Genomic DNA, 16,085 nt, shown 5'->3' on the forward strand with positions numbered 1-16,085 from the left:
TTTAGTTTTAATGGAAGACATTGTTGTGAAGTGAAAGCAGAAGTTTAAATAAAAAAGAATACAGTGTTTGTTCCTTTTAAGTTCCTGGTGGTGTCATGCAGTCCCTAAGCAATTTTAGGCCAAATGTAACTAGATTCTTTCTTAATGTTCTTTAAAAAGTTACAAATATCAATGCACACTGGCAATCTTAGGATGGTAAAGCAGTGTGCCACAGAATATATTCCTCTATGAACTATGTCAGGATATTAAGTGTTCTAGATTTTCTGTTTGCACATAACTGGAGAGACATATTCACACACACACACACACACACACACACACACACACACCATCAATGAACCCATGTCAGAAGAGTCTACAGTCTCTCTAATTTGAAGCAGCTGGTGTAATATAAATATGGAGAGTCCAAGCTTCTAGGATCATCAGTACCATCATTAAGAATCAGAATCATTGATTTAAATGTTCTTTATTATTCTCTCTGTTGGGGAATTTATATCACATAGCTGTTAGCTCTTCCCCTATTGTTCCCAGACTGTCATGCAAATGTCAACAAGAGTGTATTTCGTTCATACTCTGAAATTAAATCCTTTATCCCTCAATTAGCCATAATCGTGACCACAAACGACTATGATTTACCATAACTAAAATAGATGGTGCGGGATTTATTGTTGGCTTGTGTTTGAAATGGCAAAGACAGATTTTTGAATCAAATAACTGTATGCTAACTATTTGGGACATAATTACTACTTATTTTGTTTTCCATGCATCTCCATCTAGTTAGATAGCAAATTGTTACAATGTCTCATTAGTAAAACTTAAAGGACTGCTGTGTGTGTGTGTGTGCGTGTGTGTGTGTATAAAATAATGCTCTTTGAGAACATGACCATTTTTAACAGAGAATAATGTACTGTATTATGAACCCTTTCTTAATGACAATTTTTTAAATCATCTTTATTGACCACTCATCTGTACTGTCACTGTGTGTACCAATACCAATGATCTCATTTGAATGGCATAATGATTCTATGTCGAGAGTCTGTAAAACATTTCATTTCTTTTACTTGTTCAATACCCATGTCCCCTTCCTTGGTAACAGCACCCTGATATTTTATTTAAGAATTCAGTCTCTCAGGGCACCTGGGTGGCTCAATTGGTTAAGTGGCTGCCTTCGGTTCAGGTCGTGATCCCAGGGTCCTGGGATTGAGCCCCGAGTTGGGCTCCCTGCTCCTCAGGGAGTCTGCATCTCCCTCTGCCCCACCCCTTCCCTGTGCTCTCACTCCCCCTCTCTCAAATAAATAAATAAAATCTTAAAAAGAGAAAGAACTCAGTCTCTCTCATTTATTGCACCCTACCTTTCCCTGCCCTCCCTTGGCCAAGGGAAGGAATACAGGACCCTAACCAGGCCATGCAGACACTTCCTGGGAATTTACATCTTGAGTAAAAAGGCCAAAGGATGAGATTTGATTAGAGCTTTCTCATTCTGGTTGAGGCATCCTAATAACTCCCATCCAGCCTTGTTTTCTAGAACTCTGGCACTCCATCAGTTCATACTCTTCTGAGGCCCAATTCATTCTTTCCTTGGATTCTTTCAGCCACCTCATATCCTTATATCCTTATACAATAAATTCCCTTCTAAAAAATATTTTGCATAAGTTACTTAAGAGTTGGTTTCTGTTGCTTACGTCTGAATAACTCTAACTGATATGTTGTTACTCTTTTTTTGCAGATAAGGAAATTGAGGTGTCAAGAGGTGAAGGAGATAGTCTACAATCCTGTATCATTTAGGTAACACAGCTGAATTCACATCTGCCTGATTTTAAGATCAGCTTTTAATCCCAGGTAACATTGCCTCTGTTTTCATCTTCAGAAGAGTTTAGATAAGAGGATATCTAGGTGGTCAAACAGTCATATTAGATCAGACCAAAGAATAAGATGCGTATAAGAGGAAGCATCCCTTGCTTTGTTACATTTAATCAGATGGTATTTATTATGCATCCAAAGGATTCCTTGCACTAGATAAGGAGTACAAAATCGTGACCAGTTTGCAGTAATCCTACAGGTTCCTGTCATTCCCTTTTCAATGTTTAATGTCACACAGCTATGTACAATTCCAGACTTAACATGGGTTCAAGTTCAGTCCCTACCTGCATTTAAAAAAATATTTTTATTTCACACCCATTTAGCAAGAGAGGATATGTGAAGTCCAATGCAACAACTGCTAACATGTGTGTAAACATCACTTTAAAACTCCCAAGAAGTTGTAAATTGGAGTCAATGCAGGAGGATCAAATTATGCAGACTGGAAATAAGAATGGGAGGCAGTACTGTGACATCTTCAACCCTAAGTCGAGGACCTTCGTCCCTTTTGTGACTTGGGTACAGTTTCCATCTCTGAGCCTCTGTTTCAGAGGCTATCTAAGACTATCTAAGCGTCCATGTAGGACTCTGATTAAGGATCAAGAGCAGGAGGAGGTGAGACAGCGGCTGGGGTTGGGACTAGGCTCAGCAGAATGCAGCCCACCCAAATTGGTCTGATTTATTCCACAAAACCTCTGGCTCTCCCTTCCTGCAAGTGACCTGACAAGCCACCCCTAGAAGCAACTTTTCATGGAAGTATTGTGAGCTACGGTCTTTTCTAGGGCTGTTCAAAAATGATTACACTTGGGGCCAAGGAAGAAGTAGAATGTGGTGTGAGAGTTTGGGTAGGAGGGAAAAGGAGGCGAATGACCATCTATTGCAGGGAAAACTTAAGAATCAATATCTAGTAAAATCAACAACTCTCCCCCTCTAAATTTTGTTTAAGATGCCTTAGAGTAAGGAATATTTCTTGCTCGATGTGTTAGGATGATCCTGGGCTATAAAGTCAAGAAAATCTGGGCTTCATTTTGGCCTCCATGCTTACCAGCTCTGTGACCTTGAGCAAGTAACTTCTCCATGTCTCAATTTCCTGGTCTGTAAAATGAGGGTATCTCAAAATTCCTATATCTCAGGATTATTGAGAGAGTTGAATTAGACAGTCTATCCAAAAATTATCTGGCATATGAAAGCTACTTAACAATATTAATACTTCCTTCCAGCTGGGATATATTTTTGAGGACTCTTCCACTAGACCACATTGTAAAAATTGTTTAGGAAACATCAGAAGCTAAGTGTCACCTAGCTAATAGTGTCCACTAGATGTATTCCTCCAAAATAAACCTGTTTCTTTTCTCTTTAAAAAAGAGAGTGGTAATTTAGCTCATAAAGAAAAAAATGAATTAATCACAGATTTTTTTTTTTTTTTTGGTAGTGGTGGTGGTGGTGGTATCAGTTGGGCTCCACTAGTCAGAAGCTGATGGTATGTTTAAGCTGTGTATTTGAAAAGAGTATAAAGGGGCTATTTACAGTAGTATGGGCAAGGTTTAGAGTCGGAAAGTCTAATAGTGGGAACCACTATTTAGAATTTTCTAGTAACCACATTAAAAAAGTGAACAGAAACAGGTAAAATTATTCTTAATAATGTATTTAGTTTAACTCAACATAGCCAAATTTTATCTTAATATGAAATAAATATGAGGAAGTCATTAGTTAGATGTGTTTCATTTTTTTTTCATATCAAGTCTTTGAAATCTGGTGTGTATTTTATATTTATAGCCCATCTCAGTTCAAATAATGTCTTAATTAAAATGAAGCCCTACCAAAACAATAAAGTTGTATTTAATGGAAAAATGTTTTATACCATTTCTGTTTCTAAAATTTTAATTTTAATTAGTTAATTTTAACCAAATAAAATAAAAAATTCAATTCATGTTATACTATTATGATAGTCACACACCATCAAACAGTCAATAGCCACATGTAGCTAGTAGCTACCATGTTAGATGGTGCAGGTTTAGAGAAACAAAAGAGATGGTGCAGTAGTCTGAGGTGAGCAAGACAAGAAACCATCATCTCTTTTAAGTCTGAAGAGAAAGCAGTAGTTACAGAAACCTGAATAGAGAGCCCCCTCCATCCACTTTTGGTTGAAGTACATAGCCAACTTAGATGGCTAGGAAACAGAGGGAATGAAAGGTATAAATAGCTGGACACACACTCTTCTAGTGGTATGCTGGTAACTTGATTTTCCAAAAATGAAAATCCTGATTTATAACATGTCCTCGTTTCCATGGTATAAATTCTCCTATCATAGCTGATTGCAAGCTAACAACATGATGCCACTGAAAGCAGGGTTGGGGGAAAATATGCAAAATTGGCTCTTTCCAACACACCACTGAATCTCTTCCTACCATTCTCCCCCGCTAGTCTCTTCTGATGGCCAAACTCAAGTGGTAACCAGAGGCAAGGGTGCCCGGATGCACTTCTCACAGGTCAACCTCCTTGGGCACTGAACAGATTATTGAAGGATGAGAAAGAAGTGGAAAATATACTCAATGCTTAAATCAAAAAGACTTGTCTACATTTTTTTTCTTTTTTTCCTTCTGCACATATAGAAAGAAAATGACCACAAGGAAGCTGCAAATCTATGGCACAGGCCTTGAAGGTAGGATGCTCAATAGGAAAGGCATCAGATGATTTCTTTTTCAGATTAAAAAATGTTGTCCTCTGTGAGTATAGAATTTATGCAAAGGAAAAATGGCCTTCCAGTATAAACCCTTGGTGGATACCCCTTGGGAAAAACAATTAATGTAGCCTCACAGATTATCAAGAGCCCATTTCTTTCTTTCTTTCTTTTTTTTTTTTTTTTTCAGTGGATTAGGAAAATTCCTTTTTGAAAAGAATTTCTACAGACAATTATTGAAATGCTACTGCTTGGGTATGAAACAATGAGCTTATTTATATCAAGAGTAAAATTATTCAGTATATTGACAAAATTGATGTGCCACATAAAGTGAGGTTCAGAGTCAATTATTTCAGCCTCTGTTTTAGGAATCACCCAGGTTGGTACACTTGCATTCTCCTATGACTGCCTTCACCTTTATACCCAGAAATTTTTCAAGCCCTTCCTTTTAGTTCCATTCCTCTGCAGTAGGAATCCTGGTCTTCATCATGGTGCGCAGGTGCCTTTGCCAGCTGCATGGCCCTCTGCCTTCTCTCTTACTTTCCAGATAGTCCCACCTAGCACCACTAGGCGATTCCTCCTAAGACGCCGCTTTTTATGTCATCCCCACTGCTCAAGAACCTAAAGGGCTCTCTTTTGACTACCGAAGCAATTTCAAATTCTTGGCCTGGCCTGCAAAGAACCCCATAACTTGATTTTAACCTACTTCTCTGAAGTTTCATGTGAGCCCTTCCATGCAGCCAGATCAAGTTATTGCAATTTCCAGAACACAGGCTCAATTTGCCACAGTGTTTCTGTTCCATACTCACTCCTTTTGGCCTGGCCTCTAACACACACACACACACACACACACACACACACACACACACCAGAGTATTACTGGTCCTCATCTGTAGTTTTTCAAATCCCACCCATCACCAAAGTTCATCACTGAGGCTCTAACTGTTCAAAGCCTTCATAACCATTTGACTGTTCCCCTCAACTCCAAACCCTGAACTCTAGTGACAGGTAATTCCCTCACTCACTTTGCCACTTGGATTCTCTCTCCAGTTGTTTCCATGGACCTTGCATCACTCCTTTTTCTTTCCATCCTAATACTACACCCTAAAGTGATCCCATGGAGCCAGGAAGGTGACCAGATTTTGAATCTAAGTCACTTGCTGAACCTCTCCTCAGAGATAAGCAGCAAGCCTGAAATGACCAACAAAAAAAATGAAATGAAATGACCAACAATGAAAGACCAACAACCATTACCAGTAAATGTAACATGATCTCTGCTTGAACAAACTGATCCTATTATCAGCAGTTACATGTATGATGCCAGCCTGCCCTAAATCCTGGAATCACCGTATTATTAGATGAAAGATTTGCATTAGAAGTAGCAGAAACACTAAAGGTTTGGGTTGGTTAAGTGCCCAGGTGTGGTGACGTGCCAGACTTTTCCTAAATTTATTTCAGCATTGGCAAACAACATTTTGATTGACATGTCGAATGCAACTTTGGTCACCTGAGCCCAGTGTCTCTAGTGTGGTCTCTGGAATTGCTGGAGTAACATCCCTCCCCACCTGCTGCCTCTTCCCCACCTCCTGGCCATTAAACGTTTGCCTAGGGGTTTGCTTCTGAATTCAGCTATTATGAAGATCTGGAACAGCAATCTTCAATTTGTTCTCTATGAAATGTTAATAGGTGTTAGTGGAGATGGGAGCATATATTAGAATAAATTTGGGATATGCTGGCTAAAACAAAGCTGTTTCTTTACTGCAGAACTTCTCAGAGACTTTACTAGGGTGATGTGAAATGTGAATCATTAAAAAGAGAATACAGTAGGTCACACTTCACTCATATATTTGAATAGGAAAATGTCCCCCCCACTACATCTTGCCCCCAGAACATGAGAACTCACCTCATAGGGTTGTTGTGAAGATTGGAATGAGTTATTGCATGGAGAACAATTAGAACAGTGCCTGGCAGAAGATGAAAACTCTTTGGGCTTATTGCTATCATTATTGTCACAAACATGTCTAACCGAGACCTCACCAGTGATCCTGTCCCTCTGAGAAAGAAACAGAATTGCATGTAGATTAATGGGGATCTTTTCAGGAGCTTTGAAGATCCCATACAAATACTTCACAGAACCAGTATATGACTCTCCTTGGGATCCTTTGAATCTGAAACCAGTTCAAGTGCAAGGAAGTTTATTCTCTTCCATTCTTCCCAAAGCCTGGCTAACTGGGATTCAATTAAATAGCATGGAGTAATGATTCAGAGCACAGCCTTTGGTATCGTGTTTAAATCTTGGCTCTTTTATTGGTTACAATATACCCTTGGGCAAATTGTTAAAAGGAGTGGTGCCTATAAATCTATAAAATTTGAAAAATAATATTCATCTCTCTGGCTTGTTGTCAGTAACTCAAGAGATTATGCATTTGAAGTACTTGGCCCATGCCTGATACATGGTGAAATGCTCAATAAATGGAAGTTCTTAGGTATTGCAGTAATAGACTCATTTCTTTAGTTTATTTAAACCATGAAATACTAGCTAACTTTACCCCTGTAGTCACTGCCACAGTATCCACAAGGACCAATTTGCTTCACATCCAATAGCAATTTAGTAAATACGTAGGCCACTTGGATTGTGGACTAATTGGATTGCTGGATTAGGCCTCTGAGGTTGAAAGGGTAACTCCGTGCTTTTAGGAGCTGAACGGGGAAGACATACAAGCTCTCAGTGACCACTCCCTGGGCAGCTAGAACAGGCACACTAGATTTCATAAGATCAAAAAGTAATCTCGGAAGCAACTCTGGTATTCTCTTCTTTTTTAAAACCTATCAATTCCTAATATCATACATAAAGGTTTAGTTCCTAGTTCCTAGTTCCTATTAAAATAAAAAGTATTCCCAAGTTCATACTTCACAATCCAGTGGTCGGAAGCTGTGGGAAAAATAATTTTAATTTTAGATGTTTCACGCAACACGGCTAATGTTATCTATCCTGTTTGGGCAGGGAGAAAACTGGCAGGCGTCGTGAGATGGGGAATTTATGTGAGTTAATGGAAATGTTGTGGCTGACCAACAAAGGAACTTCCCCAGCCAAAATCAAAACAAAGATATTAACTTGGAAGGGGGGAGAAAGCCTGCGGCATAATAATATCATGCATTGAAACCTTATCTAGTGGTTGAGGTAATTTGGTTCGAAGAACTTAAAGAGCATTTTGTGGTTTATGGAAACTGCCAGCAGACACTGTATTTAGCAACCTCTCCACTATTAAGTTCACATGCCTTCCTTTCTTCTCACCAAGTGGGGCCATTTAACTTTCTTATCTCTGGGTTGTTACCAACCCATCTGAGATCTCTTAAGGACAAAAGCCAAGTTTTGGAGCTTGCAATGCATCCATCTCTCATTCTTCCAGAAAGGAGTCTTTCCAAAACAATCACACATACACACACACACACACACACACACAAACCATCCTATGGCAAGTTCACAATTAAACTTTATAATTCTCAATTAAATAATTCAGAGGGGTTATTCTGAGTGAGCCAGCTATTGCAGATAAATAATTCGAGTGTTAGAAACCAATTCTTTTCTTCTCTTTTATCATTCAGTATCATGACTTTCTTTGTGTAAATAATAGGAGAGTAACCAGGGAAAAACAAGAAGACCTTGTAAGGAACTTACCAAAATAACCCTCTCATGGCTCCCACGGGCCCCATCTGGCCCCCAGCCGCTCTCCTTTGAAGTCCTGGTGCCCCTCCAAGGACTGCCCTGCACCCCTGAAGCTAGAGCAAGTGCTACAAGGGCTCTCATTTGACCCACACATGTAGTTAACTCTGCTCAGACAGCTGTAAGGAGACGGTAGCTCTTATTTCCCCATTCGTTTTTGTAGTAAAATATGCTTATTCTGCCACCGACAATTTCTCAAGACTGGCATATTATTATATTAAAAATTGGTTTCATTTGTTATAGATAATATTATTAATATCATTAACAGTATTAGTTACATATAATACTAGAACTACTACCCAAAATATTAATTTCCTATAATCCAATTTGTTTCCTCTTTCATGTTTTAAGAATTTAACATTATTAAATGTTCTATTAAAATTAATTATAGTTCTAATTTTGTTTTCTACACAATACCCTTGAGAATTATTGATTCAGGAATTAAAATATATAGTATTTTTTAATCCTTTTATTTTCCCTTAGCTAAAAACATTATTGTAAATACGTTGATTAGAATTTTGAAAGTCTTTTTCCAACTTAAACTACTTTATATAAGAATGTATAAATTAAAATTAAACTTCATCTCGGAAATTTCACCAATGCCCTATTGTTCTTTTTTTTTTTTTTCCCGATTAGATACAAATCTCAGTGGATATTTGTTCTACTGTTTTCCATGAAATAAAATACAGAGAAAGAATGTATTTTGCTCTTACTTACTTTTTGCTGAAGGAGTCTTTAAAAAATAAATTATCCAATATGAATTTTCATAAACCTACATAATGTAGGGAAAACAGACCATTCTCACATGTAGAAGGAGGCCGCTGAGGAACAGGACTCTATGTACCTTTAAGTCCCTTTTTGCCATGAGAAATTTGAAAAAAAATTACTTCTATACTTCTTAGCCAGTGAATATCTGTCCCAAACTTAATTCTGTGATACTGAGAGATCTTAAAGGGGGTCAGGGAAAGCATTATAAAGCATTAAATGAGTGCATTAAAAACCAGAAAGATCTACTTTGGAAATCTTTCACTTGAAAGTCAAATAGAATATAGAAAGAGAAAGTATATTTGTCATTCTGGATCTTCAAAGTCACGTAGTCTCTTAAGTGATAAGTATTCAGATACAAAGCTGACCCCATCTACAATAATTTACAGATCAGATTTTAAAAAGAGCCTATGCTTTGATTTATGGAAGACAGAATATGCAAATATGGGGGGAAAGTATAAACTTAGAGATTTCTTACTTCAAGTGTTCTGATAAGGATTCCATTCTATTTCTAGGAAAAGTAACTGAATGCCTCTCAGAGACAGCAGATTGTAAGTTTAGTATGTTATGAAGAAAGGTTTTTGAATGAAGTTCTTTGGAGGCCAGAGTTCTAAGGTAAACTATGAAATCACATGGGTGTTGAATTTGACAAATCTTGGGGGCCACAACTACCTTCACACTCCACGACATCAAAGAAAGGGCAACGTCTGGTGATTAACCTCACACACAAAATTACTGGGTCATGGGCTGGAGACAGGTTTTCACAGTTCCCTCGGTGACTTGTTTTGCTAGTCTAAAAACTAGCAGGATGGGGGAAAACAGCTGCACAGCGTTGGCTCTCTTCTTTCTGAGGCGGGTGTGACAGCAATACAACCGGTAGGTTCGTTTCCTGCTTCTCTGAAGAGCATCCGTCTGACACCTAGTTTAGCCTTTTCTGTGGTCTAAGTTTAACTCTGAAAAGCTCATTTTAATTTGACTAATAATAAATTATAAGTGATTTTAAAAATAAATCATTGAGTTGAGAGGAAGCGTGGAAGTTCTCACCACCTATCATGTATGAACTACTCCCTATAAATTGGTGCACAATCACCTTTAGAACACGCCTAGAGATTTTATAACATGAAATAGCCTTTTATTTTTTATGAAGTCTCTGATTTTTAGAAATGTTTACCCTATGCAAAATGCAAGCTTGAATCTCTGTAATGCCTCCCCATTATTTTCAGTTCTTTCTTCCAGTTATGAAGAATAACTATCCCCATCACACTAGCTATAACACAGGAGCTCTTTCTATCTCCTCACCTCTAGCACAGGCCTGACACACAGTAGGCTCTCAAGAAATGTTTGTTAAATAAATGGTTGAATGAATGAATGAATGAATGAACAGTCACCCCATGACAATACTAAAAATATTGCTAGACGTTCCTTCCAGGTTAAAAAGTTTCAATTATTTGTTCATCCTGTAAAATGGTTTTCAGTTTTTTTTTACCAGCTGTGACTTTGAAGATCTGGAATAACAAACACACTTTCTCCTGGATGCCAGCAACAGTTTACAATAAATCCCATTTAATTCAGTATACATTCTATTTGACTTTCAAGTGAAAGATTTCAAGTGAATAGATTCAATTCCTCCTGAAATATAGGAAATTACCAAGAATATCAACAAGGTTATATGGGGCCAGTCAGCTGTCTAGATACTCTCGAGTTATATTTCTTAATTTCCTTAGAGTTCAATTTTTCCTTTACCATGCCAGCTGAAAACCTTCCTTGTAATTTCATTCAAAAAAAGTTATTGGAGGATGGGAACTCATTAGGTCAATAAATCAAAGCATCCTTGATAAAGGTCCAGGTAGCTTAAATACTGATTCTTCTTCTAAAAACATCTCCAAGACTCAGGTGTATTGAAATAAACATTCAGGTCTGCAATTACGCATGTATGCATAATCAGTTACTCCAGCACTTTTTAATGGGAATTATACTTGCCCTTCTCATTTTAAATAGTTTCTTCTTTTTCTCTTTTATGGTCCACCAAATTACATCTGACTAAATGTACCTATTTAGTGAAAATGGATTCCATTAGAGCATAATCTTATCCAGCTATTGTTTTCTTCTGGAGGAAATAATGGAGAACATGTGCAGATGCTTAATACCAGGCTCCTGTTTCTAGAATTACAGTCTTAAAGCTGTCAGGACCGTTCAAGAACAAGAATGATACGGAGCTCCTTCGGCGTATGAAACACCGTTTCCGTGAACATATAAGTAGGTGAGGCAGGAGAATGCTAAACAACTGGCATAGAGAGATTGAAATATCCAAGTGAAGGGACGCTTTCTTTTCTTCTCAGTTGTCAAGACATCCTGTTTTCCCACAAAATAAAATGAATCATATTTTCTAATCTATTTTGAATGCACTGGGTTTTTCTAGTCCATTCTGTTTCAATCTCACAATGTGGTGGCCCTCCATCTGGCCACCAAACAAGTTATTTTGCTTAAATTTCTTCTGGAAGAAGAGTACATAAAGTATATCCACATTTTTCTGTCAAATTGTTGTAATTACTTTGGGTCTGCAAGGGCATAAAGGTGTATTTTCATCACTTCCTTTATTTTAGTAAGGACAACCAGTCAATGTGTCTTCCAAAAGCAGTCTCTGGACTGGATGCCAGCAACAGTTTACAATAAATCTCATTTAATTCAGTAGGTCTAGTCAAAAAAGAACAGTGATTTTAAAAACTATGATAATAATTTTAAGGTAATAATTGTGATAATAATTTTAAATTTTTTAAATTATGATAATTTTTATTATGATAATAACAATGGTTTCTCCCATAAAAGGAACAGTTCTATAAAATATCAATAATACTTCCTAAAAGTACATGTTAGAGAAATTTGTTGTCAACTTTTCTTAAGATGAGCCATATTGAATAGCTTATAGCTAATCAGAAAAATTACCCTATATCCTGTTTAGAAAGAGAAATCAGTTTATTTGTGCAAATTACAGAAAGCATTAAATAGTAGTTCCTATTGAGAACCATATTAAAAAGCTTATGTTTGAGGCAATAAAATCCCAAGTAATTTTGTTGTGACATAAATCAATCCTATTATAAGCATGTGACTTTGCAACTGATAAAAAGAGCTTCCTGAATACTATGTGAAAAACTTTCAGAGGAACAACTGAAGCATTAAAAATGGGGATCATTGATTTAACCAATATGCAAGTAAAGGGACTCCTTAGAGTCATCCACTTTAAGTTTCTTTAGGGAAAATAAAAGGCAGAATTGGCTACAAGGAAGCATACAAACTCTGGAATCAGAAAGACTTGGATTAATATCTGGACCTCAGTGCTTAACTTTTGTGTTCTTAGGCAAATGACTTTACTTTCCTGATGATAACCCTATTCCTATCTTCTAGATTTGCTACAAGAATAACCACTGAAGTATGTGAATCACCTCGCACGAGACCTGGGTCACTGCAGATTATAGGGTTTTAAGAATGCATTAGATGTGACCCTACTTCATGAAGAAAATGTTTAAATGCATGTGGGGCATGTGGAGGGTGGTGTGTATGAACATCCATATATATCCATATATCTTTTTTAAGGGAGCTTCTTTTTCTGATTCAATCTTCATTTCTTTAGTTAGAAAGGATATGGCTACATGAAAGACAAATAGCTAATTAAAAAACAAGTTGAAATTTTTATATTTTTTCATCTTTTTAACTTTAATATTCTATAGACAAATGTGTCATGGAAATTTAAGTATAAACTGGAGTATTTTAAATTGGTAAGATTTCAACTCTTCAAATAATTATGGTAGAAAAGAATGGTGCCTGTGAACGGAAGGGGAATGTTTTGAAACCTTATCGCCATGAAAATGAATAAGCATGATGATGAAATACGTAATGTAAAAAGAAATACATAAAGCGGTGATAACAGCATATGTAACTGGAGAAAAGGAAAGTGTGTAAAGGGGTGATAAAATAGAAATCTAAAGATCAACAGACAAAAATACTTAAAACAATGTGCAGTTTTATAAATAATCAAAGATATATTGTTATAGATCTCATAAATTCTTACTTTTAAGAGGAACAGTCTTCTATTTGAATAGGAAATTTGCTTTTATTATGGATTTTTCTTTGCTAGTGTTATAAACTGCAGAACCACAATTGGGTAGGTTTGGATTGATGTTAATGACTAGAAATTAAATTACAGTGTTTCTGTTTAACTCGTCAACGATATAGCACTTGTTTCAATTAGAATAAAGAATTTTGTTTACAACATTGGACAAAATGATCATGGGCTTTTCAATCTTCATAAAATCTGCACCACCAGTTTTGTAGCACTGGACACTTCACTACTTTTGGCACCCGAAACATTGCTCACAATTGAGGCTTCTATTCAAGGAGCAAAAGGGCATTTGAACCCGAATCCGTTGACTTGTTATTGGGTAACAATTCAGTATCTTCTCTTGTGTTATATGCTAATCATGGTTTATTTTACCTCTTTCCTCCTTCTATATGCTAAGAGAGGGGTCCTTTATCAGATTTCCTACATTGTGCCCCTTTGAGATATAGCGTACCCACATAAGTCAAAGGACAAAGAGAACAAACTTCTATAGCCTATTATACACCAGGCATGATGCTGGACCCTTTAAATGTATTGTTTCATAAAATCCTTATGCCATGCATATTATCTCCATTTTTTAGATAAAGAAATTGAAATTTGAATTAAGTCTCTTGTCCATGGTGACACAACTAGGAAGGTTAGATCTCACCACCTGTAAAATCCGTGAGTTGAGATAAGTAGTTATTCTAAGTCCCACAACTACCTGACCTGTAGTAACTGCAACTTGTTCTAAGATCGTAGACTTGAAGCTTCCTGGGAGGAAAAGCCAGGTATGACTGGTCTATGGACTGACCTCTCTTTACTTCTCCCATATCATATAGACAGGGCTCTTTTCTCTGCTAAAAACAAAACAAATAAAAAAGTAAAAATAAAAACTTACTCTCAGCTTAGAAACATAAAGCCCCAGTGAGACCAGTGGTCGTTATAACTCTCCATCCCCAACCCGAGCAACATGCAAAGGTACATACAAAACTAAAGAAGGCCAAGGATTGCCAACAACTGTCAGGAGCTAAGAAGAGGCAGAAAAGAATGCGCCCTTAGAACCTTCGCAGGGAACATGGTTCTGCCAACACCTTGATCTCAGACTTCTTCCCTCTTTACCTATGAGTTAATATGTTTCTGTAGTTCCAAGCCACCCAGTTTGTGGTACTTTGTTTCAGCAGTCCTAGGAAACTAATAGATCTTAGTAATCCTAAAGACTTTCATCTTCCAAGAATCTTCTAAATAAACAATTTAATTCTTATATGATGATATTTACACTTGCAAGGCTAAATTAAGGAAATTGCCCTTTGAGGCAATGAAATAGGGCTTAAATCAATTAGTACTGATTGCTGTGAGGATTAAGTAATATAGTTAAAGCTCTTAGCCCAAAATCTGGCAGGTGTCTTGTGCTCAGTAAAGAACAGTGCGTTCTCTTTCTTTTTCATTCCTCTTAACCCAGATTATTTGCAGGTTTTAAGGTCCTGGAGGGCAGAGATCGTGGCTTGCCACCTCTCACACCATTCAGTTCCTTGTCTTGCTTATGTGTACAAAAGAATGAACTATTTTTTTAACTTAAAGGAATGAAAAACTACTTGTCTCCCATAAGGTAAGGCTTATAGCAATGCATAAAGACAATTTCTAGAATTAGGAAAAATAAACATTTCGAATTCACAACAGACAAAAACCATTGTCCTTTGGAATGGGAAAGCCTTATCATTATATTACCTTTACTGTGCTACCATAGACCTCAGCTCCGGAAAACCTGCTGGTCTTTGCTGACAAGAAATATGCTCATCCAATCAAAGATAAGCAGGAAGTGAAATGTTACGTGCCACGAAAATCTTACTCAGAGCTTAATTTTTTGCACTTGGTTCATAATGACTTTTCCATCTTCCTTCAACGAAAATAAATCTTCGATTTCAAAACCATGTGTTGGAGAGAAAAAAAAATCTGTCCTGAATTATATCATTCTGAACTAGCTACAAGACACTGTTTCTTTGCAATGCCTGATTTCACAGTGCATAGATATGCAAACAAATTGCTCAAATCTCTTAAGTCTACATTTTTGCATTCTGGAACTCTAAGTATCACTGTGTGGCTATACAGCAGACGTACTGGTTCTCCCTGCCTTTTACTTGCTTTTTCCATAAGCAGAAGCTGGATCTAATTTCCAAATGAAAGACCTCTTCACCAAAAATTTATTTTTATGAAGGAATGGCTTTATAGTGTTTGCCATTTGGGTTCTTTTATTTGGCTTTTTTATTCTCTTCAAAATGTGAATGGAAAATGTTTATCTGCTGGAGGGCTTCACATGCTTCTGCTTTGCTGGCTCAATGATTTCTACTGCCAAAAAGAAAAAGAAGAAAAGAAAAAAGGAAGAAAAAGAAAAAGGAAGAGAAAACCACTAGTCATTGAACAAATGTTGAGCCAACAGCAAAGTTGTTATGCCCTAAAAATGGTATAAAAATTAAAAATCAATCTCATTCTAATATTCTAATATCTGGAGTTGGGGTTCTGGGTTGACTCCCTGTCGAAATGTTTTCTATAGCACAGTGATTAAAATTCCAGATCCTAGAAAAGCATAGATGTATTTGAATTCAGCTGTGCCACTTATAAATTGTGTGATCTTGGACAAATCATTGGACTTTCCTCACCTTTTGTTTCCTTTTCTTTAAAATGGGATAATGCCCAGCTCTTAGCACCATTATAGGGATTAAATCAGATAACATATTAAATGCTTAGTATAGGTCAGATAAGTTATCATATTCCATAAATGATTAATAGTATATACTTTACACACCTACTACAGGATTATGGATGGATTGAAGGTAAGATCCTTCATAGCTCAAGTCCACTAAAATCTTGTTACTTAAAGGTGGTGGCAGAGTTGATTCCTTCCAAAGGTGCTAGGGAGAATTTGCTCCTTGCCTCTCCCATAGCTTCTGATGGTTGTTGGCAATCTT

General features: G+C 36.9%; 1 protein-coding gene across 1 annotated transcript in view; it reads right to left on the reverse strand.

Moving 5' to 3' along the window:
* Positions 1-16,085, reverse strand: part of DKK2 (dickkopf WNT signaling pathway inhibitor 2) — a 95,099-nt gene that overhangs the window by 46,539 nt on the left and 32,475 nt on the right. The window lies entirely within an intron of this gene.

The sequence above is a fragment of the Phoca vitulina genome, unplaced genomic scaffold (genome assembly GCF_004348235.1).
Source record: "Phoca vitulina isolate PV1807 unplaced genomic scaffold, GSC_HSeal_1.0 scaffold3, whole genome shotgun sequence".
Classification (NCBI taxonomy): Eukaryota; Metazoa; Chordata; class Mammalia; order Carnivora; family Phocidae; genus Phoca; species Phoca vitulina.